The sequence below is a fragment of the Tyto alba genome, unplaced genomic scaffold (genome assembly GCF_018691265.1).
Source record: "Tyto alba isolate M040663 unplaced genomic scaffold, T.alba_DEE_v4.0 Super-Scaffold_2, whole genome shotgun sequence".
Classification (NCBI taxonomy): domain Eukaryota; kingdom Metazoa; phylum Chordata; class Aves; order Strigiformes; family Tytonidae; genus Tyto; species Tyto alba.
The window spans coordinates 6,630,486-6,656,618 of record NW_024881282.1 but is presented as its reverse complement, the minus strand read 5'-3'; positions in this window follow the sequence as shown (position 1 = coordinate 6,656,618).

The following is a 26,133-nucleotide window of genomic DNA, read 5'->3' as shown; positions in this document are numbered from 1 at the left end:
CTTCATCAAATCAGAGAGGTGTTCTGTTTTGTTTGTTTGCTTTTTGGCATAGATTACAGCCAAAGATGCTATAATGGGAATATAGATTTTTTCCTACACTGGCCAGTGTAGTTTCAAAGAGTAGTAATATATTAGGTGTGGTACCAGTGCCACAATTATACTAATAATTGAAATGTACCTTAAAAAGTCTCCAATATACCTTTTCTTTACTTCCACAGGATCCCTTCTTTTCTCTTATGATGCAGCTGGCAGAAAGATCAAGTCTGGAGTCCCTGAGAGCTTTGTACCAGGGGAGTATTTCTCCTGTTATACTGCCCATCAGGTATACAGTGAATGGCATGAATTAATTGCCTGAGGCTCCATGCCATGGATTAAGACAGGATCATAAGAACAGATAGCAAACCCAACAGAACTAAACAGAAACAAGACCTTCCCACAGTTTTTAGCTGATTTTTTCCCCTGAGTTTTCCTCTTGTTTCCACTGACAGTTGCAGACTGAAGTCAAAAGAGTTTCCTAAATAAGGCAAGTTTAGTCCATTGACTAAGAGGTGTGGGCAATGCAATGTCCCCAGGAGTTATACTCCATGAAGCAATGTGAGTATACCTGTTGTGCTGCAAAATTGAAATTTATTTCATTGTTGATGGTTTACAGGTGTTGTAAAGACAATGTTTGAAGATCAGCACGTAAGTTATGCAATGTGTTTTTCAAATAAAATTGTAATATTTCTTTATGACTGTCTGGGGGCCAACCCCAATGTATTGCCTTGCCTTGGAAATCCTGGCCATCAGTTCATAAAATCCACAACCGCAGGTTCCTGTGTGTTCTGGGTTTGAGTGGTGGTGTTTTTTGATAGCAGGGGAAGGGGCTATAGGTGTGGTCCCCTGTGAGAAGATTCTCGAAGCTCTCCCAGCTCCAAGTCAGCTCCACCTCTGCACAAAAACTGAGCCAATCAACTGTGCCTCTGTGATAATGGACTTGTGAAGAGGAGTTGTGGCAGCTGCATGAACACCAAGGTCAGTGGAGGAATGGAGGAAGAAAGGAGGCGGGAGGTGTGCCGGAGCAGAGACCCCCCTGTATCCTGTGGTGAGATGGCAGGGCGGCCCCCCTGCCACCCATGAAGATCTATGGTGGAGCAGACATTGATTTATGGCTTGTGTTTTTCACCTGGATGATCAAGGTGCTGTGCCCAAAGAAGGCCGGGGTCTTGTGGGAAAAGGTAGACCAGCTGCTGTAATTCAGCACTGGGAGGATTGCAGCATGCGGGGGTGTCCCTCGCCAGAGCAGCTTGGGAAGGGCTGCAGTCCATGGGAGGGACTCCATTTGGAGAAAGTTAGTGACCCACGCTGGAGAAGTGTGGGGAATGCTGCAGCCCATGGGAGGGACTCACGTCAGAGAAAGTTTGTGGAGGACTGTCTCCTGTGAGAGGGGGACCATGATGGAGCAGGGAGAACAAACTCCAGAAGTTCCACCCATCGAAGATGGAAGAAGCGTCAGCACTGACTGCACCCCCCATTCCCTGCCCCTGCACCCCTGGGGGAGGAGGTAGAGATATTGGGAGCAGAGATGAGCCCGGGAAGAAGAGAGGGGTGGGGGGAAGGTGTTCTCAAGATGTGGCAATGCTTCTCACTATCCTACTCTGTTAAGTGTTGTTAGTGTCTGTAATAAATGTATGTTCTTTTTTTCTTCCCCTAACTAGTCTGCCTTTTGCTTGTGCCCACAGAAGGGGATTTTTTCATATTCCAGTCCTATCTCGAACCCCAAGCCTGGCTCTCTGTCCCTTCTTATTGCCAGAAGAGAAGGGAGAGAGAGTGGCTGCGTGGTGTTTGGCTGCCGACCAGGCTCCAACCATGACACTGCGCAGTTTTTACATTTACTGAGCTACTTACAGGATTTGGACACATGTCAACAGACTATCACTGCTTGCTTGCAGTAATGTTGCAAACATCATAGCATGTGGGTCTCTCTACTCTTATGGATAGTATCAGTATAGCTATTTCCCCGAAGAAAGCAAACTAGTGCATTCTGCAACTGTAGAGTCAGAATCAAAGTCAGGTAGCTACATGGCCCAACATAGTTGAATACAATGTGCTTCTTTCTTTCTCAAGGAGAAAAAAAAACACTTTTGTTTTTCATAAAGTGTAATAAGGCTATGGCCTATAACCTATAAATTCTCTGAGTGTTTTCATCTTGGTACAGTTATCAGCTCATAGCTAGGAAGTTCCTTTGTGGTAATAACTTTTTTTTTCTCATGTTCAGACCTGAATATGTTTAATTAAAAACAAACAAATAAAAGGATCAGGTAGTATTTCAGGACTTGATATATGGATGTGATAATGGCTTTCTGACATATATCTAGATTAAAATAAATAAATGCATATGTGACTTAAGGAATTTATTTTCCAAAAGGCCTATTTGACTGTTATTCATAACTTAAGTAGCTGGCTTAAGATGTTAGTGACCAGATTTGTTTTCTATTGATTGAACATATATGAAGTAGTGTGGCACTTTATTTTTTTCTGCAAACTGCTTTACTGGTTGTAATTTTTAAGTGTAGTTATATTGTTAAAAGCCATTATCTAGCTAACATCTCTTCTTCACTCAGGGGACACCAGCATATATAGGGCTATTAAAAAAACTTTTAATAGCAACTTTAAATCCCCAAGTCAATGTTGCCAACACTTCTAAAATGACTTTATAAACTTCTTCCTTTGCTGAATTGCTTTATCCTACTGGTCATTTCTGTGTTGGATTCTACATTGAAAAAAAAAGTATCTATTTATTCTTCTGACATCTTTTATATCTTTTATCTCTTCTTTAAGAAAACATCTGTCCATTAGCATACTAATAGCATCTCTGCTGGTACTTAATGGAACTTCTTTTATCTTTATGATGCCATCTGGTTTCAAGCTACTTTCACAGAAAGAATGGAATAAAAGTTAAAAATCCCAAAGGCTCTCTTCTCCTCTTCTCTTTGCTGTTGAAAAAACCTGTACATGGGTATATAGGTAAAAAGTGCCATTCTTTGGTGACCCTCTTCTACCTCATGCAGGACAAAAAGTCAAGAGATTCAGAGAGAAAGGCTAGGGATTGTGCAGTGATGAGAACAGGTATACAGGACCAGACCACATGTCCACATAGCCCACTATCATGTCTTCAAATGTGGCTAGATGCATAATAAATAATATTAGGCATACACTGATACTTCCCCCTTACAGAATCCTTTGACTGCCAAGTTACATATCTGGGGAGAAATGCCATGTTGACACAGGTGCAAAGGTGAAGTTCGCTTCTTCTGAATAACATCAATAATGACAACAACAACAACAATAATAATAATTAATAATAACGCTTATTGGATAGGAGAGAAAAAATTTAGGGTAGCTCCAATATTTACCTCCCTTTCCTCCTCACTTCTTTGAAAGAACAGAGCCTGTGCTCCACAGCAGACACAAACCTGGGTAGGGTAAGCAGCAAGATACAGCTTTGTTCTTCATGATTCCTTAGGCCAGCCAAGGGAGTCATGGGTACATAACCATTTATATGAAGATACATGTAAAGAAAAGGTTGAACTGTCAACTTTCTATAGCACTGCTCTTATCCTTCAAAGATTGTTCTCAAGTTTTTACTTTATAGCCATTTTATGTAGAGAGTAAGACTTACCCTCCAAAAGGATTCAGTGTTTTCCAGTAACAGCTGTTTAATAGAGACAGACATTCATCTTCTCCACCTACACCTACATTTAGGATCATTTCATAGCTAGTTAATTTACATGCTCTGAATCATCTTCCAGAGGAATGTATCTCTCACTGTTGATTGTACAGGGAGCTACAGACCTCAGCAGCATAACTTTGGCATTTAAATTGTGCTAGCTTGAATACTTAGGTGGCAAACACAGATTTTTATCTCTTTAACTAGCCATGTGGATTGCTCTAGACCAATACAGTACAAAGAAAAGGCTATGATGGTAAATCACCTTTAGTGAAGAGAATGCTAATGGGTAGCACAGTTACTGAGTTACTGAGGCTGTAACAGTGTTTTCAGACTGGAATGTGTAAAAATATCCTTAAAGTTATGCCTTGTCCTTTTATTTTGCCTCCTCATATTCATTTTTAAGAAAAGAGCCAACCAGCATAATGTTGTCTGGGGTCACTACTCTCATCTTACTTTTTAGGTACCCTTGGAGCAATAAATAGCAATAACTCAAGCTTGACACTCCATGTATGCTACACACTTTATTTGATGTATCTGTATCTGTGGCATCAGTGCCCATGGCTTATGCAACTGAAACTAAGTAGATCTTTGTTAAGTATAACTCTGAGCATGGGCTAAAAAGAAGAAATGATTAATGAATGTTTCTGGACAGGGTGACGTAGCTGATGTTGCTGTCATCTTTTTCTTCAGTATAAATCATGTACTGAATATTTTGCAGCATCTGAAAAGACGCTTATGATGTAAGACTGATCTGCTAAGATTTTACATGCTAGGTACCTAATCACCATACCAAACAACCAGCTGTGGATTTCAGTAAAGCATTCATGTATCACAGGAACTCTAGGCAGTCTGAGGTAGTGGAGATGTGGGCACAAAAAGAACATGGAGTGCTGAGGACACTGCATTACAAAACCTTCCTTGTCCTCGTGATTTCAGTGGTTTTTATGAACTTAGGCTATGACACATTTGTGATACTTCTAATGACCAAAGTTGAAAAATATTAGTTTTAATGTATATGTAAGAGCAGTTGTAATCATATGCAAAGTAGATCATACCTATATACATATCCATGTTCAAAACCAGCAGAAAATCAAAGTTGAAATTCCCATACAGGGAGCACATTGGAAGGTAGAAGGATCTTCAGTGAAATTAACAACCCTAAATGAATGCAGAGTGTAGATTAATGTGTTAGAGATGTCTCCAAAATAAGGGAATTACTTCAGTCTCCACGTACTCTTTCTGTGGCCATGTAATAAGAGAAATTGTGGTCATCTGTGCCCACTAGTGTGATCTACCCTGAGGTTATGCGTGACCTTGTTTCACCCTTGTTGCAAGCCAACCAGCACCAAGCTGATCTCTTTACTCTTGCAATGAGTGCAGAATGAAGTAAATTAGGATTTTGCACCACGTTGGTTTAAAAATTATTATTTTTTCTTCTCTGTTGTTGTAGTCCTGTTAAGTCTTGTGCTTTGACTAGCAACTTCTTCATTGTGCTATCATGAAATGCTCTGTGTTTCATGTGCTATGGCAGTGTTCTTCCACTTGCAACACTCTTTCATACATGAAGAAATCTTCTTGTATTTGAACGTTTGTCTCTACTAGGCCAGCATTCCTAAGTCCTCAGAAGAATTTTGAAATGTTTGCTTTGATATATCAGCTCTGATCTACATATGTTACCTCTTCTGTTGACATCATGCCTGTTGAGCCTTGTGAAATGTGGAATACAGTGCCTTTATTTATTATGAGACAATAATTTTATATACTTCATATATTTCTGTCCCCCTATATTCCTTTCCTGTAATGTCACTGTTGGATAAAAATAAATGAAGGCTGCTTCAGATAACAACACAGCTGATTTTGTAACAAAAAATTCAGGTGAATCAAAATTAAAGTCCAAAATTTCATTATTGATCATGATAAATTCTCAAGGTCTTCATAAACCTGAAACAATATTCAGTGTCATCATCAGGCTTTTATTAATTAATAACTTGTGAATAAATGTTTCAACAACTTGCTTCCAGGCAAAGTCCTCTGAGATACACAGCCAACACCTTTAAATTATAGAGATAGTACAGTGCTACATCATTTCAAGCTGTACTTTTGTCAATCATATATGTTTCAGTATGTTCAGATATTTTTGCTTGTATTTTGATAAAAGATCTTCACTGAAAACATGCAAGCCAGTAGTATATAAAAATGAGATTATGACACAAAATTCAAAGACATCTCAAAGATCATACGGTGATGTTCATGGACATGCTGGTGCAGGTGTGCATACAGCTAGGGAGCTTTCTTCTGAGTTCTGAATATCAAGGAACCAATGATTTGGCAGACATCACTAGGTGGTGCTGGTATACGTATCTTTCATGATGTTTTTCCTTAGCGCACAAATAACTGCTTACTCTTGGGAAGAAATGCTGTTGTTGCTGGGTTTCATTATGTAAAAAGATTTACAACTGGACATTAAGGGGATTGCTGCCCTGCACCTCCTTGCCTTTTCTAGAGCTCCATTCAGCAGGGTGTGTGGGTCTGCTGCATTGTCAGGTGTCTGTGAAGCTCAGGAACCCCTGGTGGAACTGGCAACAACTTCTGCCTTTTTGTTGAGCTGAAATACATTTTCTTGACTGAAGGGAAGAATACAGGAGTGGTTTGCTCTGCAACTTAAATTGACAAAGTACTTTCCAGCAACATCAGACCCAGGATCCTAACCAAATTTCTGCTTTAGAAGTTATATGGCACATTTCCCAACCTTGACATAGTCAGATGTCATAGCTGACAGAAAAAAAATTCTTCACATCCACTTCCAAGAAGAAAAGTTAATTGTAGGCTGTAGCTGTACCCAGACAGCTCCTTTCCAGACATTGTTACATTTCAGTGCCATGTATTTCAGTATACTACAAGCATCTGGGGAAGCATATTGTAGGCATTTAATATTGATTGGAGTCACTTTAACAAAAATTTAAATATACCTCTTTGAGGAAAATGAAAATGATTATGCTGTCTCTCTGTCTTCAATTCTTCAGTCTTCAGGGGTGTTATTATCCAATTTTATTTATGAATAATCAGTGGGAAAATTATTCTTTGTTTCCCCTCCCCAAACAATTTTGCCTAAAATACTAAAAATGAGAATTTAGATCTTCTTAGTTGTTTCTTGCATGCTGTAATGAGCTATTAAAAATGATGTTGATGTTATTGACTGGCTACTGACACAAACACCTAGTCAACAGGGCTGTTCTTTCAGGCTCTCTGAAAATTCAAGCAGACTATATTGTTGATGTGTGGATGTTTTTCGAAGATGTTTTTTGCAAGAGTTGTCCCTAGAGTATTTTCTGTTTAAAGAAGAAAGTTAAGACTGAAGAAAAACTGTGGAAAAAAAAATATTTCAACTTCAGGTAGCTCTTTATCAAACTAAAATAAATATTTTTATAAATGTGAAAAGTACTTTTTAGCTTTCTTCAGTGGTCTCTGCCAGGTTAACTCTCCTGTGCAGGACCAAATGAATGGGTCATAAATGTGGCAGAATCTTCATGTATTTGTTGAATTCAGTGGTAAGGTTCCCTCTGGTATCAGAGGGAACAAGATATGACCTGCAGAGTACTCCTGTGACACTATGTACATAAAACTTCCTCATCAGTGTGGATCTGTGAGATTAACTCTGTAGATGGCAGTAACTGATTAGCTGCTGGTAATAGTAATATCAGCATCTCAGACTCTCAAAGAATCCACTCCCAAAACCTGGTATAGTTTTTTTTTCTGAAAAGAGCAGTTTTTTCCCATTCTTCATGACTTACAATAAGCTCATAGGATTTGCTCAGTATCATCCTTCTGTTTTCTTGTTTGTTGTCTGTGGTTTTGAAAGCCATTGGAGAGGTTTTCCAAGAGAAGTGTAGCTGGTTAGTTATCTGCTACTCTAAATATGTGTTCTCCTTCCAGAACTACCTGGAGTTTAGTGCATTTTTTGTAACTGCTCATTCAAAGACCTGCAGATCTGTTATATTTTTCATACACTTCACCTCCCTTACTGGATCACAGTGGCAAATGATTCTATTTATCATTTCCCCTAGAAGAAGACCAACATAATTTTTTGTTTAATGTCAGCAAGCTTCAAAAAAGTTGCTATTTAACTGGTGTTAATTAAAACCAGTTTTTTTAACATGTCTTCTGTCTCTATTTATAGAACAAAGACTACAAATTCTAATGTTATCTCAGTTCTCTGGCCACTGTCTTGATTTTATCATAGGTCACATTTATGAAATGTCAATGTATTCAGAGGAATTTGTTATTCTAGTCACACATTATATTTAAACCTTCTCATGAAGACGTAACAGATAAGACTAGATAAAACTCTCGGTGGTAACTGGAGAAGAATTTAAATGGGCTCCTCTTTCAAAGCTATGCAGGAACATTGTATTAAAATAACATTTATACCAATCATAGGCAAGTAGTATTATGTTGCCTGTTTTATGTATATATATATATAAATACATATAAAGTGCTTATATATTATTATATATTATATTATATATATTCTCCTTATTAATATATAGATGTTTTATATATTATTTTATATATAATATGTATTATATATAATATATTTTATTTTTATGCTTATTTATTGCTTAGAATTACTATGAGACAGATTCTGATATCTCTTATGCATTCCAAATGGCTCTCCAAATTAACATCAGGGGAGTCCTGTATTCCCATTGTCATTGGAATTTGACCCGAAAGGGGACACCCTCAAACTTTAGGATTTGTACATCAAGTTTCATCTGTAAATTGAAAGGGACTTTAGAATGAAGATCAGAATCACTATCCCTTCTTTGCATATGGAGAAAGGTGAGATAACTGTCTTATTCAAGACTGTCCAGTTAAATAAAAAGCCAGATGTGCATCCAGGTCGTGTTGTGTGTTTTATATTTCAGGTCACTGTCTCTTCCAATTCATTATTTTAAGCCGTAGTAATCTTTCATATTTGAACTGGATGACATATTTTCACATTATTGGTGACAAAAATCTTACTATAGCAATCTAGAAAGGTTTTATGTGGGGTTTTTTGTTTTGCAAAATGTTTTGGGTTGCTATCAAAATGTTACCTCAATAACAGTTAACTTTTTTTTTAATAGATGGAGTTTATTTTAGCTTTTGAAAAAACCTAAATATTATTAATATGTTGTTTGTTACATGTTCATTACTTTCTGTTATCATAATATTTTATCTGTATTTGATGTTAAAATATGAAATCTATGTCTGTCTAAAATTATACTCACTGGAAACAAATTAAATATATTTGTTTTCCCAGTTCTTCCAATTAGTAATGAATTTTCCTTCAATAAGTTGATGAAAAAAAAAATACCCACTTACATAAGAAATAATATGCACATAGAACAGTAAGAACCTGAAAACATTTGAGAACAATGATTGTTCTTGTACCACAAGCTGTCGTGGATAGAGTCTATCATTCTCTTTTTTGTGACATATCTAGCAAAACAAGTCTTAGCCTCTGACTGAGTCTTCTAAGTGCTAACTCAGTACAAACTATTAATAATGCAGCAGAAAATAATAAAAAAAACAAAACAAAACAAAACAAAAATTACTTAATTTTCTATGAGATAAAAGATTTCCTTTATCAAAATAAGACTAAAGATCAGTGTCATTAGCTGTCTACAAATGTTTACAAGAATGTGTAATTTTGAAGAATTAAATAGTTTATGTAGTTTGCATTAACTGTTTTTGTCTTGTTTTAAAAAGAAAGACAAGCTATTGCTGCGTGCACTTGAATTTTTATTAAGAAAGTACACCTCCTAGGTTGTCATCAACTTTCGATACTCCAGAGGAGGCAGTGAGGATATTTACATTTTAAAATATTCTAACCTATACAATAGCAGGACAATCTTCACTAATGTCATTTAGAAATTGAGTAAGAAGATTCAGGTTTAACACATATTTAATTTGGAGGTTGTCCTTTACCATTTAACTCTGATCAGAATGTTCTTCCTAGCTAGATCAATCACATGGAATTTATACATATATAGCTATATGATTTTCAGAAAAATCTGTATGTACAGATCATACTCTGTTTAGCCTGTGGGGAGAAATAATTTCATAAAAAAAGAAAGAAATGTTTTTAATCACCCAGTGTTCCACTTCTCTGTAGTTAATTATGATGAAAAGGGAGCTCTCCTCCAAACAGCCTATAAGAAAAAAAAAAAAAAAAAAAAAAGAGAATAATCTACTTCTGCAGATATATATGTTATATAAGATCTTCCATTTTTAGGTCAAAAAAGAATCAAAGGAAATATATGCTTCTATGTATTATATAATTTTATTCTTTTATACAAACAGTACATTGCAAGATTTTTCAAAAGCGAACTTGTTTCAACATTTTTAACTATTCAAAATAGGAACACGAGATCCTAATACAACACTGCGGGTTTTTTTCTTTTTTGAGAAAATCAGATCCTATGAATGCTGAACTTTCATAAACTTTAACTTTAAAAAACAAAACAAAGCAAAACAAAACAGCAAACCAACAAAAAAATAAAGTTGTATGTCACAGTCAGAAATCTACTTGATGACCACTAGTGAGAGAAATGTTCTTGTAATACTCATCCTTCAGCTAAAAATGGCAGTCTGGTACAAGATGAACTCAAGTGCCAGATTTAAAAACATATCCTTATTTCTTTGGTAGGATCACGGAAACTACCAGACTGGATCAGACCCATGGCCAACTCTAGCAACTTTTCTCTAACACTAACCAATACTACATGTAGTATTAGATCCTTCAGAGGAAAGAACATGACACTTAGAAGTAAGAAAATACAGAATAATGTTCCTAGTAAGAAAATTTTTTCCAAAATTATTAAATTAAAAACAGTAAGATACTGTGCTTCCCAGCAATTCATAGGATTTCCAGGTGATCTCTGGACACTCAGGCGCCTTCAACCAGACTAAGGTGTATCCTACAAAAATTAAAATACATAACATGTGACTTTCGGTGACAACAAATATGGTCTGATGGAAACTGAGGACTAGTTAGAAACTACTTTCAAGTAACTGGATAAATTTCTTTATAGGTTAATTTTATTTATGCTGATCTGAACCCCTCTGAGAAGTCCAAAGATCTGATTAAAACAGCAGATGTCTGGGATGTAAAGAGACAATTCTCAGACATGTCTTAAGTCACCTTGAGACCTTTGGATGCTTTTCTTATGTAGAGCATATTCTGATGAGAGTGAATCTTTTGCCTTTTAGCCCCACTGCACTTCTCAGTCTTTAAGCCAGGGTACATTTGGCCCTCAGGGATACTTAAAAAAAATCTAGCTGCTGTCAAGCAGTTCTGAAAAATGAATGCCTCCCTCTTCAAATTCTTGGCAGACAGCCAATGTTCTTTGTAATTTAGATACATCATGATAACATTATACAGATCACTTCTTAAAATAAGTGGAATACGATGGCATGTGGCATTGAACCAAAGAATACATGAAGTGCGTTGTTTGGTAAAAACAGTACATAAAACACAAGTTATGAACAGTAGAGGTTGGAACTTGAGTTGTTTGGTAAAAACAGTGCATAAACCACAAGTTATGAACAGTAGGGGTCGGAACTTTGAGTATTTTACCAGAATTTCCTTTGACTTCCATGGGAATTTGTTTTGATGAAAGACATTGGTACTTGACCTTAGATCTTCCTTCTAAATAGGGAAATGTTTCACTGGATGAATCACATGATTATTTGTTTTGCACAGAGAATTGCATCTTCATATTTCAGTGCATATTTCCAAAACATACTGAGAAATGTAGGGCAAGCCCTAGTTACTTGCATTTTTGAAAGGTGTCAATGTACCCTACAACTAAGGTTAAATTAGGAGTGAATGTATAGGAACAAATACTACTGCCTACATTTTACTGTGGTTCTCTGTTTGGCCCCTGTGGTGTTGACAGTGTCCTCAGGTTACATCCTCACTGCACCTACTTTTGAACTTAGGGAGGCAATTAGGAAACCCTATATTATGTAGATGCAACTTCACAAAGATGAGTATTACATGTCCTTGTGCTTGGAAACATAAACACAATGTTTTTTTGATTGTGTTGAATTTCTACCTTTGGAAACAAACAAGTTTGTACTTGGTTTAATGAAGAACACATCTCATGCTTTCTGCCTCTTGGATAACACTGTATTAGACATTTAATTGAGCCACCTAAGTCAGGATAAAGTGACATAAGAATAGGGAAATGAGGATTTTTTCAGTCCTGAACATCTATTTAAAACATCTATCAGATGGGGTGAAATGACAGATTTCTGGAGTAGTAATCTGAGCTGTCAGTACACTGCATGGTCTCTACTCAGGTGAAGGAAATGTGATCCTTTACCACTATCTGTTTTTCATCTTCCTTCAGCAACAGAACCGGAAGATTCTCCAAACATGAAAACATTGTTTCTGTGATCCTGGCTAGACCTGAGACCTCACTTACCCAGAGCTGTGAAGAGCAGGCTAATGTTGTCTCTTCCCCTTGTCTGTAGAAGGCGCTTGGGACATTTATGATACTAATTTAGGCACCTCATCTCAGGTTTGAATATTAAGAGACGGATGAAAGCTTTTTTTTTTTTTTTTTTTTTTTTTTTTTTTTTTATTTTTAAGTACAAACCTGCTTATATCTAACCACTTATTTCAAAGAACTACATACATCTTGTCTTACACCAGCTTTTCTTATATAATTTTTCACCAGGAAAAGTTAACATTCTGAATCTCTCTCTGGACAAGATCCTAATTTGTCACTTTGCAAATATGTCACATTAGTCCACATGAAATACATGCTTTTTCATCCATCACAGAACAGTTTCTGTTATATGGTTTCATCCCTAACTGGGTTGTCTATTTATATCACAACATATCCTGAAAACCTACCAGACTGCTTTAATTGACAATTAAGGAAATTAGACCTGTGTGAGTTTTCTATAAGGGTAGCATACTATGATACCAAAGAAACTCACCTGAAATCAGTGCTTCAGGTCTCAGGAAACTGTAGACTTGCATTTCTGAATATGGAAACCAGGCAGTTAGTTGTTCCAGATTCCTCGTGATAAACATTCTGTAAATATTTAGATAGTTAAGGTTGACAGCCTTTTTTTTTTATTAAATAGTGTATTTGATAGCAATCAAGGCTATTTGACCATCTCTACAAATGGTAAACCTTGATATTCAAACTGTCACTTTACATCAGCTGAGAATCTGCCTCAATGCACTTTTCGAAAGAAAAGCCATTGATCTCCATGGGCTTTGCATGATACCAAGTCACTGCAAAAAGTCAAAAAGGCATCTAATTCTTCCTAGTAAGAACAGGTTTTGTGCATCTAACTTTACAATGGAAAGTGACATTATAAGCCCAAGTGTCCTTGAAAGGTTCCTGTGCTTTTTAGAGGAAATTAAGAAGGTTCTCTGAGGTAAGATGAGGTCTAAGGCTAATGTGCCTGACTGTAAATCCAGGCACGAGGATCATTTGTTCAGAGGCAATATGATAAGTGATGGTAAGAATTAGCTGGTTTAAATGGTATATTAGGTGACAACAGAGGCAGTATCTCCCTCTTGTAAAGTACTGCTCTGATTTTACTTTATTGCTTTTAATGGCTAATAACCTGAGTGAAGTAGAGGAATTTTGTTTGTGGTGTCCAAAGTGGATAATTTTTTTCCTCTATGATTTCATTTATTGCATTTTGAAAAAAAAAAAAAAAAAAAAAAAGCCTTTTTCTTAAATTAAATGTAGAAAGCTATAACATTTTTCAATATTTTATACTATATCTACATAAACTGGCTTTATGCAAATAAATATTTTCCAACTTCAGATATATGCAAACCCAGAAGTTTTCATACTGGGCTGAAAATAGATAATATGACATACATTCCTACTCCTGCAAGAGAATAAGGACCTTTTTTTCCCCCATATTTCCTGCTGTAGAAAATTAATTTAATGTAGATTGTAGCACCATGAGAACTTGAACCTGTAGAGAAATCCATGTCAGAGATGGCAAGGCAGAACCTGCTGGGAAAGTCAGCTGGGATGTTACAGAGTTGTCAAAAGTTCTTACTCTTTACAATTATGGGTCAGATTTTATTAACAGGTTAAATAGAAAGGTTGCTATTTATTTGCAGATGATCTGTAGGTCTGAAAAAGAGTAGGAGATGGGGAGCTAGTCCAGTAGGATGATACTCTTTGTGAAGGAATATGTATAAGGAAACATAATGTCCATTTATACACCTCCCTGTGAAAGAGTGAGCAGAATATGCTTCAGAGTCACTGGGCCTGTAAGGAGCAGTGACTGTTGCTTTCCTACTTTTATTTCTTATGTTATCTTGGTGCCTGCTGTATCTGGGCCAGCCAGGAGCTATCTATGGCACCAATGCCTGTTTTGTTACTTTATCTGCATTATTCATAGCATCAGATAGTCACTGTTTCTCAGTGTTGCTCTTGCCTGCTACTACATCACAAATAGTTATAATATTCATATTAACACTACTCCTACTAGTCAGCTGGGAGACCATTTCTGCATTCCACAGGCTCCATTTCCCCAGTCTGCAAAAAATATTTCACAAAGGCAGACAAGTGTTACTATATCTGAGGTATGTCTTCAGTCATCATTTCTCTTTACTTGCCTCTCCTTCTCTCCCCTTTCAATTAATTGTTTTACCATGTTAAGGTCTCTTGTTAAACTCCTTGCACCCCATCTCTGATTCTCTCACACGTCCCTTAATCCTTGCTCTCCAAGCTGTTGACTTTTACTATTCTTGCTCTTATTTTTTTTCCTGAATATTTTCACTGTCTGAACACCCCTCTCTCAAATATCCCCACTATCCCCATCATTCCAGGACACGTCTCTAGTTCTTTCCTCCTGTCCCTACCTTATCACTTTAAAGAGTGATTGGTGATTATTGCATTTATTTTGACGTGTATTTATTAATGTCCTCATATAAATTAATCCCAGAGCAGAATCAAGAACACAGTACACTGCACTTCCCACCACAAATGAAGTATGTCAATGAGTTAAACAAGCTCCACAGAGGTCTAAACTTGGACTAATCCCAGTTTCCTCCCAGTAGGATAATGACACCAAGCATTGATCCATAACACAGTAGGTTCTTGCCAGGAGACTGTTCAGTCAGAAGCGAATTCCTTTTGCTCTAGATCTGTCTTCTGTGTAGGCTCACCATGGTAGCCCCGCACCCTGTTCATACAGTTTGTTCTGTTTGGGTGGTAGAGGCTCTGACTGGCTTTTTGCCTATCCTTTTGCTCTTCATCCATATCATAGCATGTGTTTCAGAGCATGATCCTAGACAAATCTGAGAAGAAGACGTCATTGGTGTGATTATAAACTTTGAAAGACTGCTTCATTGGGATGTTTTTTTTAGTCATGCCTCACATCTAAGCCTCTTACCAACTGAAAAAATGGGGAATTTACACAGCATACTTGTCAACACTCACATTTTATAAAATGTGACAGATAGATCTTCAGAAACCATGAACTCTCTGGGGTTTGGGGATCCCTTCTTCCAGCTCTGTGCAGTGTCTAGAGGTCAACAGCTGCCTATTGACACCTCAGTATCTGCTTTTCCTACAGCATCTGTGTCACACACCGTGAGTTGGGTTTTACATGTAAAGACTGGCACTTTCTAGTGGCTTTGAAAAAGCTGACAGCATGACAAAATAAATGATCTGGCTGCTGGAAGCATAATAGTGTGTAGAATATGCATCTACATATGTTGAGTCTTTCTTGGTAATGACAATAGAAACATTTCAACTTGGAAAAGTATGAAAGGCTGACACAGGGTGAACTCATACAGCCAATCTTTGTCAGCATTTCTAGAGGGCAATGGAATAACAGTGGGGGAAAAAACAGCATCTACAAATCACCAAATAGAGAACAGTCTTCAGGAAGCATTTAAACTGAAGGACAGTTAAAATTTATGACTTAGGCATTTAGACTAAGGCTTTTCTGATCTTATGTGTCAGAACAAAGTCAGCTGTAAAGTGATACCACAAAATCATTGATAATGAGGGAGACGCAACTGTCAGACAACAAAGTTTCAAGTGGAGTTCAAGATAAAGAGAAAAAAAAAAATTATGATCTAGGTGCTTGGAGTTTTCTGGTTTTGTTTGGTGGGGAAAAAAGAAATGTCATCTTCAGAAGTGATGTATTGAACTAATTGTAAATGACAGGAAAAAAAGAAAAGAAAAGCTGCCAAAAATTAGTAAAGTTTAAAGTGTCCCAAACACAACTTATTTTCTTTTCATAAAGAGCAAGTCTTTTTCTCTTTTTTTTATTTTTTTTTTTTAATGACCTCATGGGAATCTGAAACAAAAAAGCATCCTTTCTTGTGAAGTATTGGGGAAAAATAGTTAAAAAATTGTGAAGACTTTATGGTTTCCACATGCCAACATAACATATCTAACCTGATATTTATGTAACTGTTCTGCCATGCAGTATTCCAGAAAGTTTTTAACAAGTGAGTTGAAAGGCAATAACTTTCATATAGTTTTATATGTATTGACAATATTGCCATGTAGCCGTGTCTAATGCCTGAAAATGGAATATAAAATTAAAGTTTCATAGCATGGTAAAGCTGAAGAAAAGGCACACGTAAAGTGATGATACACTGAAATCATTAAAGACCAAATGAGAGCTGCTCTATATTAGAGAGCTGATTTGTGTTAGCTTGTGATTCAGCCCTTAGATTTTAGTGTTGTTTTGGAAAATCTTGCAAATTTTGGATGATAAACTGTGTGCTTTTAGCTATCGCCCCTGCAAATATGCATTGCAAGTTTACATGATAAAAGGCCCATCTCCACACACATGGGGCAGGAGGGAGCCCCAATAACCCCTTCAGAGACACAGCCTCAGTTGTTCCAGAGGGGACTCAGACTCATAGGCCAGAGGTGACACCCAACACTGTAGGCCAATGGAAGAACACCTTATAGACTGGTGGGGGTCACTGCTTATGGGGATGAGACACATTATGTGGTGCTAGAAAGAGCATTTCAGGACTGCATAACTGTTGTGGTTTGGGCCTGATCGGCAACCAACCACCGCAGCTAACTACCCTCCCTTCCCCCTCCCCACCTGGGAATGGGGGAGGGGATTAGAGGGGTGAAGGGAGACTCGCAGGCTGAGATAAGAACAGTTTAATGATGGCAATAAAATGAAAACAATAACGATGATGGGGGGAAAACAAAAAGAAATATATAAACAGGCAATGTACAGCGTAATTGCTCACCACCCGCTAACTGATATCCAGACCGTTCCCGGCCAGCGACCCCAAGATACCAAGATCCCACAATTGCAATCCTGGAAGCGAGAGAGCTCCTTCCCAACCACCCCTTTATATAGTGAGCATGACGTTCCATGATATGGAATATTTCACTGGCCAGTTAGGGTCAGGTGCTGTGGCCGTGCTCCCTCCCTGCTCTCTGTGCCCTTGCGCACGGGCAGGACATGGAGAGTCGGAGAGTCCTTGAAGTCTCAGCAGCAGCTGAAAACATCAGTGTGCTATCAGCATTTTTCCCATACCAAACCCAAAGCTAAATCCAAAACACAGCACTCATCTAGTCCCTGAAAAGGAATATTAACTCTATTTCAGCCCAAACTAAGACAATAACTTACTATGTGATGTTTGGGGAATGAACCAAAGGCAGCAAAAGGGAGGGGTCAAGGTGGTCGGGGGAGGAACAAATGTGGGAAAACAGATAAGAGGAAAAAAAAGGAGGATTGTGTGTAAACAGATCTCTGTTCTGTTCTGTAGTCTGTTCTGTTTTCTCATTAAAATCCATTTCAAACTCTTTTTCTGTGTAAGGAGTTACCAATGTCATGAGTGTATGTGTAGATGGAGATCTAAGTGTTAGAGAGGGGACCACAGGGAAGACTTCTCTCACCTAAGTTCAGACAAATTCCTTTAATAGTCAGTACAGATAAAATAATTAGCAACTTTAGAGTGTGAAAGTGTTGTTTTTTTTTTTTTTCAGACATGGAATGTAGACTTTTAAGATAAAAGTGACAGTTTCTCTTCAATGACCATAAAAGCAGCCCAGGATGATTATCTCACTGATAGACATTTACATTTGTTAAGCTGATCCTTCCCTAGAAGATGAACATTACATATTGTGATCAGGACAGATCACAAAGAAAATCACAGATCATAACTTACTTGCTTACAAGCAAGTGTTAAAGCACTGGATAATGATTGTGCCAGTAATAAAGATTATTCTAGAATTCAATATTTAAATATTTCCATTCTTATTCTTGGTGTTGATGACTAACTATACTTCAAGATCTTGAAGGCTGTTTCTGCTAAGGAATGAATGTCACAAAAGCATTTCTGTGATGCAGTGCTGTTACCCAGAGTGAATGTAATGTACAGCATATTTCCAAAACCTTAATAAAGAATAAAGTGAGGCAGAAATTCTCTTTGCTTACACCTCAGATTCAGAACATAATCCCAAATCTTATTTTTTCTTCTAGCATCATAGTATCACAGGAAAACTCATATGGAAAGGAGTCTCAGTAGGTCTGTAGTTCAATGTCTTTTTCCAAGAACGGTCAGAGGTAAAATCAGACCATGTATCTCAGGGTTTTATGAAGTCTGGGCTTGAAAATCTCCAGTGATAGAGATAACACAACTTCTCTGGGCAACCTGACTGTCCTCATAGTGAAAAGCTTTTCTTTCTATCCAGCCTGAACCTCTTTTGTTTCAATTTATGCCCATCCTCCCACTATACACCATGGTGAAGAGCCTGGATCTGTCTCCTTGATAATCCTTCCCACAGGTTTTGGAGGGGCTGCCTTTAGGTGCCTTCTGGCTCAATAAGACCAGGTGCATAGCCTCACAGTTGCAAGTGCTTCATTTGTGCCCCAGTCTTCTTGTTGTTTACCACCATCCTTTTTGTACTGCAGTCCCAAAGCTGGATGCAATATCTTTCTGTGGTCTGACAAGTCCTGAGTAAAGGGGGATGGTGACTTTACTCAATGTCCTGGCTCTGTTCCTGCTGCTACAGCTCAGGATGCTGTTGGCCATCATCACTGCCAGGGCAGAGGGTTGACTCATGATTAACCTTCTGTCCTCCAGGACTTCCAGGTCCTTTTCAGCAGACCTGCTATAATATATATTAGTAGGCCGAAAATAATAAAATATAAACTTATTTCAAAGTATACTTTACTGGACATATAATCTTGACTTAGCTTAATTTCTGGAACTTTTATCTTCCTGAATGTTTACTTTTTGCTCTTTGAAAATATAGGCTAGTAAGATCTAGGGGTTAACATGACCTTTTGGTCTGAATTTGTACTACATAGTAAATTGCTTGAGCTTAACTGAAGGCAATAATAAAGGCAATAATATAAACAATCTCTACCTGTAGGCTAAGAATTTCCATCCCTTTTTCTCCTTGGTTTTAGATCAAAATTTGCTATAAGGCTCATGGAAGATGAGCTGGCTAAAACCCTTCTGTTGATGAAATTGTTTGATGACAATATTATAGCTGAGCAGACAGTGAAAATATTTCCACTGAGTTAATGTCATTCTTCACTTTTGTACACTCTCTCTCTAATTATTATATTTTATTTTTAATCAATCATAATGATTGAACAAAATTAATTATTTTCTGTTGCGTTTTAGTCCTAACCATGTCAAGGGTATTCAGAACAGTCTATTTTTTTTCTGGATAAGGCCTTGAATATCTTCCATATAAACTCCAGAAAAAAACAACTGTACTTCAGAACAAAGATATGAAAAATAAAGTAGGCTGTAGTGTCCCGCCTCTGTGTTTCACTAGGGAATGAGAAGAGGGAAATCATATTTCTAAACTCTGAAGAGCATGCCTGTTCACTCCAGAAGATCAGTTAATTTGCTTTTTTCCCAGATGTTTTCAGCTTTTAATTGCTTGCGGTGCTTGTTTCCATTATCACAGATCCTTCTTTGCAGAACTTTTGCATTTAAAATGCTTCTTTTCAATAGCCTGGGTTTTTCTGTGCAGTTGTTTCAAAGCCAATTCTTGCTAGTTAGTGGAAGAATAGGAAGTTTTGTGTTCCAGAGAGGAGCAAAATTAGAACAAAAATATTAGCATGCAGAAATCAAAGTCAATGACAATTAATTTAAAAGATGGATGATATTCTGGGTGAAATGAAGAGTGCTTAATTAGGGAAAAGGCATCTACTTGGTTTCTGTGAGAAAATTCAGGGCCCATCTAATACTGACGTCCTAATTTTTTGCCATCTTGAAACATATTCTGTATTTTTGACAGAGCCAAACAATTAAGGCTTAGATTTACCCCTACTTCCTGCATTGCTTCTGTTGTACCTACTTAATTACTATCCATATTTACATGGAAAAGTACTTAAATATCCAGGTTTATTACTGAACTATATTAAGATATGCAAGGAATTTGGCTTTATCTTCCTGCTGTTCCTTTCCTGTTTCCTGTGACATTACTGGAAATGTAAAGATTGTGCTATGAGTATGTGAGTTAGCAAAAATGTTTTTTTGAATTTGAACAGTCCATCAAGTCTTTGCTTGGATTTGTCTGTTGAGACTTTCCTAACACATTTCTGCAAATTAAAAATCTGCAAGTGAGAATGTGAGATATGAATTTATGCAAATGGTATTTCAAACCTGCCCTACTACCAAACAAACACTGTATGAGAATGAAAAAAAGTTGATGTTCCTCCTGTAAATCCTATGGGAATATGTAGGCATCTGCTGTTAGATGTTTATTCAGCTCTCAAAAACTGAAATCGGTAAAACTACTTTACAGTCAATGGTGAGAAAATGAGCACTTGAAGAATATGTTTTCACTTATTCAAACAGAAATGTATAAAATGGTTCAAGTGAAACATGTTTTTAAAGCCTTTTGATTGTCCTCCTCTCCTGGAGGAGCCCAGAGTGACTATCTCAAATGTGGACACCTGCATTACCAGTTGCTAAAGTTACTGAGATAAATATCCCTGAAGAAACTTGATTTTGAGGGTGAGGTTGCTATTTCGATGACACAAATGCTTGTCACATGTTTGGAAAGAGTTTAATTCCCTATTTCCTGAGTGGGACCTTCCTGAATGATGCAGAGCAAATAATTTTGAGTGAGAGACTATAAAGCATTTTGACATGCTGACCAGGAACTCTCTGAAATGATTATACACTTTGTGTTAAGAAAACATTGGACAAACATGGAATTTACTCAGTAATAATTCAGAAACAAATTTTCTTCCAGTTTGAAAGGCCACTTTTGTATAAACCTTATTAGAAGTTGTAGCTGTCTCTTCAATATGAAACATTGGAAAATCTCTGCTTTACTGAAATTTCATGCAAATTTCCTTAAAGGGAACATTTTGTTTACCATATGCTATACTTCCTAGGAGTAGAGACACCATTTCTGTATGTTGGTTTTATGCTAAACATAATGCCATTGCAACACCACTGAATCAAATCCCTAATGTTTACCTATGAATAGGACATTTCTTAGTTATAAGAGAAGTCACATCTCTAAACCAAGGAAAATTTTGATCATTCAACATGGCCAGTTCACATGCAATTTTTATCATATAATCTGCAAGACTGTGCTTCCTCTGATAAAGGGCACTATAACCCTTTCTTAATGAAGGACATTCTTCATGTCAAAAGTTTGGAGAAGCCATTTAATAAACCTAATGATAGTCCTAATAGCAGATGGGATGCCTTCAAAAAGATAGAGAGCATCTTATTTCCCTGACCGCTAATAATTTTTTGAAAATATCATAGTCTAGTTAGGGATGCCTTACTGATTGATGTATCTTCTTTAGATAGGATTCATAAAAGCACTAGATCTTCAAGGATTTATAAAAAATTAAATTGTGCTATCGGTAAATTAAGCACTATCTGGAAAATAAAATCTCTCAAATGGCATAGCTAAAATAATCCAATTATGAAAGGCAGGCAGAATTGCTTGCTTTTTCAAATTAAAAACGAGAAAATAATATAATTTTAGACTAAATTCCATGAAAGTTAAATATGAAACTAAGAAATTGAAGATATCTTGATGCTCAGCTGAAGATTGCCTGTAATATCTTTTGTGCTTTCTAGTAAAAACAAAGATCTAAGGAAAAAGTTTTAAGCAAATACGTAAATGAGGCCCTTATGCCAGTTAGATCATTTTGTATTTATGGAAGAGCTTCTAAATGTACTTTACTATTGCCTACTGACAAACTTGCCTATTAACTTCTTTAAATATGGAAAATTCTTGCTTTAATGCTGCTTTGGATTTTAAGTTTGGTCACAGGTCCTAAGGTGACTGAAGACTTGGCTAAATGGAGAGCAAAAAGTGCTGAGATGTATAGCTAGCATGGTTTTCCTCTACTCTGCTGCTTAGAGGGAGAAAAAAAAAAATGAAACTTGTAGTTTTCATAATAAATTTTCACCCTGTCTGGGAGCTTCAACAAAGCAATAATGCTCTACCCATTACAGAGGGCTCATGGTGACCCCAAGAGTTTTTCATTCGTGTTGCAATAATGCCTTTGTATGTTCTACGAAAGACTAGATAAATAGAAGGATATTAGATAGCAAAGCTTGTTGTTTCAGTCTGTCACCTTAAATCTCATGTACAAATATGATCTAAGGTTCTTGTTTTCAGGCTAAATGGTTTCTTTCTTGTACTGTAAGAATCATGTAAATAAACTAAACCAATCCAGACATAAAGCCACCATGGTAACTCTAAGAAAGCTCTTAATCTTCTCCACTGTATTAAACAATGAATGCCCTAGCAGAAGTAAAATAGGGAAGGAAGATCTTGAGTACCGGGGTAGATGTATTTAGAGCTATTGAAGAGAAGCTGTTGAAATATGTCCTTCCAGATGTGCTGGGTGTTATTCTTAGACCCACTCCTCCTATACTGAAAAAAGGAAGTCACTGTGTCTTCTTCACTCTAACACAGTCTGTCTTGCTCATTTAAAATCTAAGCTCCCTGTGGCATGGTCAGTCTTTTGTTAGAAGTTTGTGCAGAATGGGAGTTCTCTGAGAAAATTATCTGTGAATTTGAACTTTTCCATTTACTTTTAGATACATTTTCTAAAATATTTTAATATATTTATAAATTATACATTACATATATATATATGGATGGAGATAGTAACTGCATCTTATTAGACCTGGTAAGTTACAAAGGTTGACAGTTACAGTTACCTTCTTGCAGTTTGTGGTGGGTTGACCCTGGCTGGATGCCAGGTGCCCACCAAAGCTGGTCTATCACTCCCCTCCTCAACTGGATAGGGGAGACAAAATATAGTGAAAGGCTCATGGGTTGAGAGAAGGACAGGGAGAGATTAGTCATCAATTACCATCACAGAAAAAACAGACATGACTTAGGGAAAATGAATTTAATTAATTAATAATAAAATCAGAGTAGAATAATGAAAAATAAATGCAATTCTTAAACCAGCTTCCCCCCACCCCTCCCTTCTTCTTGGGCTTAATTTCACTTCTGATTTTCTCTACCTCCTCCCCCCAGGTGGTTCAGGGGGATGGGGAATGACGTTGTGGTCAGTTCATCACACGTTGTCTCTGCTGCTCCTTCCTCCTCAGGGAACAACTCCTCATGCTCTTCCCCTTCTCCAGCATGGGGTCTCTCCCACAGGAGACAGTCCTCTGTGAACTTCTCCAACATGAGTCCTTCCATGGGCTGTAGTTCTTCATGAACTGCTCCAGCGTGGGTCCCTCCCACAGGGTGCATCCTTCAGGAACAGACTGCCCCAATGTGGGTCCCCCATGGGGTCACAAGTCCTGACAGCAAACCTGCTCCACTGTGGGCTCCTTTCTCCACAGGGTCACAGGTCCTGCCAGAAGCCTGCTCCAGCATGGGCTTCCATGGGGTCCCAGACTCCTTTGGGCATCCACCTACTTCAGCATGGGGTCCTCCCTGGGCTTCAGGTGGAATCTATTCCAACATGGACCTCCCTGGGCTGCAGGGCACAGCCTGCCTCACCATGGGCTGCACCACGGGCTGCAGGGGAATCTCTGCTCCGGCACCTGGAGCACCTCCTGCCCCTCCTTCTTCACTGACGTTGGGGGCTGCAGAGTTGTTGCTCTCACATAGTCTCACTCCTCTCTCCTGCTGATGTTATGCTGCATTTTTTTTCCCCTTCTTAAACATGTTATCCCAGAGGTGCTACCTCTGTCTCTGATGGGCTTGGCCTTGGCCAGCGGTGGGTCCATCTTTGAGCCGGCTAGTGTTGGCTCTGTTGGTCATAGAGGAAGCTTCTGGCAGCTTCTCACAGGAGCTACCCCTGTAACCCGTCCTCATTATTAAAACCTTGACACACAAACCCAATACACTGTCTAATATGGCCTCTTAAAATGACAATTTTACCTTGATTGGGCAGCCTTCCTGCTCATCCTTTCTTTAGGATTAGGAGAGGTCAGTAATCTCTATCAGCTTCCATTGTATATGGATTTCTTCCCAATCACATACATAAGACTTAAAACCTATTGTTGACTGCTTTCCTGCTGGTATGCCATGCTGTAAAATTTGTTAAAGAAGTTATTTCCTTGACTTTACAGCTCACTTCATAAGAGTATCTATAAATGCACCTCAGAACTGGTTGTGAGAAAAATGGGGAAAAAATTACAGAAAAAATGTCACAATACATTTTCCTCAAAGATGCTTAAAGAAGATTGGTGTGTGTGTGTGAGGGGGGGTGGGGGGTGTAGGGAGATAAAGAGATAAATAAGAAAATGTCTATATACTAAGAAAGAACTATCTACCAGATGTCTACTTGGGACTAATCCTGGTGACTTGCAGCACGCTATTTGCATTCTGGCTGTGACAAGTAGATTTAACAATCTGTGTTGCTGTACTAAAATGCTGTAATAAATTTCCACCTCTTTTATATGAAACAATGTTTATTTCCTAATTGCCTGAGTTCACTAAATCATACTAAGTCACATACCTGAAAGAATGTGCAGCACTGAATTTGTAGTTGATATGGCAGCTATTATGAGAAGATAATTGCTTCTAATAAAGGAATAAAATTTGCTCTTAATTTCAATTTGCTTTCAGTAGAAGCAAGTTCATATAAACATCTAACAATGTTCATTCTCTATGGAGTAGTCAGAATAGAGCACATTTTAATAAAGTTTTAAAATCCTTACTTTCCTGGTGCTAATAAAGGAATGAGGTTACAGTGTGATAAATTAATCAAAAGTATGAACTGTCAAATCATGAATGCATGGACATGTTTCTTTTAATATTACATTCATTATTGCAGTCAATTGTCCAGGATTCCAGTTCAGGAACATTTAGGCTGCACTCAAAGTCTATGAGTTGCTGAGATTCCTTGTATGCTATATTAGATGTCTAGCGTAGTACCTGTACAGTAATGAGGCTCCAGTGACAGTAAATTGAATGTAAACTATTTTTCTAGTGGATTACAAATTATATGAGTAGTGACTGAAAGAATGTGAGTTTTTATTTTGACTTTCACCAAGCTTAGTTATGTTATGCTCCTAGATAGATTTTTTCCTCCAATTTAGAATTATAATTTATTTCAATAGTTTCTTGCATTTTAAACATAGCTTTGAGTGCTTATAGTATGGCTTGGTTTGGTTTGGTTTGGTTTTTTTTTAAATTCAAACATTTCATATGGGAAGTGATACTTTGGATGAGCAGGAAGCTAGTGAAAGCACATTGCTTAATGAGTTCTTGAAGTTATTGGGCAATTCTGAAATAAATATGAAGAAGTAAATACACACTGCATTTCCCAGTTTATGTATACTGGCAAAGGAGTCTTTTTCCAGTTCCCTCTTTATTCAGCTTACTCTTAAAAAAAGACAACTCTATCTAGTTGTTCCACACTTTCTTGTTAATCAGTTATTCCTAATTTTTGAGGTGTTTTTTTCTCAGTCATCTGTTATTAACACTGAAGTATCAACACTCACTTCCCACTTTATCTGGAAAATAATTATTACCAAGTTCTGAAACAAACTTAAATTCATTAAATAGATAAAATAAGTCTGCACATTTGATTTCAGATTCTTGGAAGAGTTTTAGAATATTTCAAATTATTCTATTGGAAAGAGGAGACACATTGGGAAAACAAGATGTAATTCTCTTCTGTTCACTAAGAATTATTATCTTCACAAGCACTCATAAACCTCGTAAAACTTGGGCATGTTCTTCTGTGACTGTAGAATTAGTGTAATTCAGTTGACCAAAGGGATCTTTAAAAGTTGGTGTTTCTCATTAGGTCTTTGAAGTCCATGAAAAGATTTTATTGTGAATGAATGTTGTGGTTTAAACAGAAACACTTCAGTGTGACTCCAACCCAGAGGAACATCTTCGCTATTCCTTCTTTCTCAAACATCTCACATTATCATGTAGATAAACATCACGATGACTTGCATCAAGTTTCTGAAG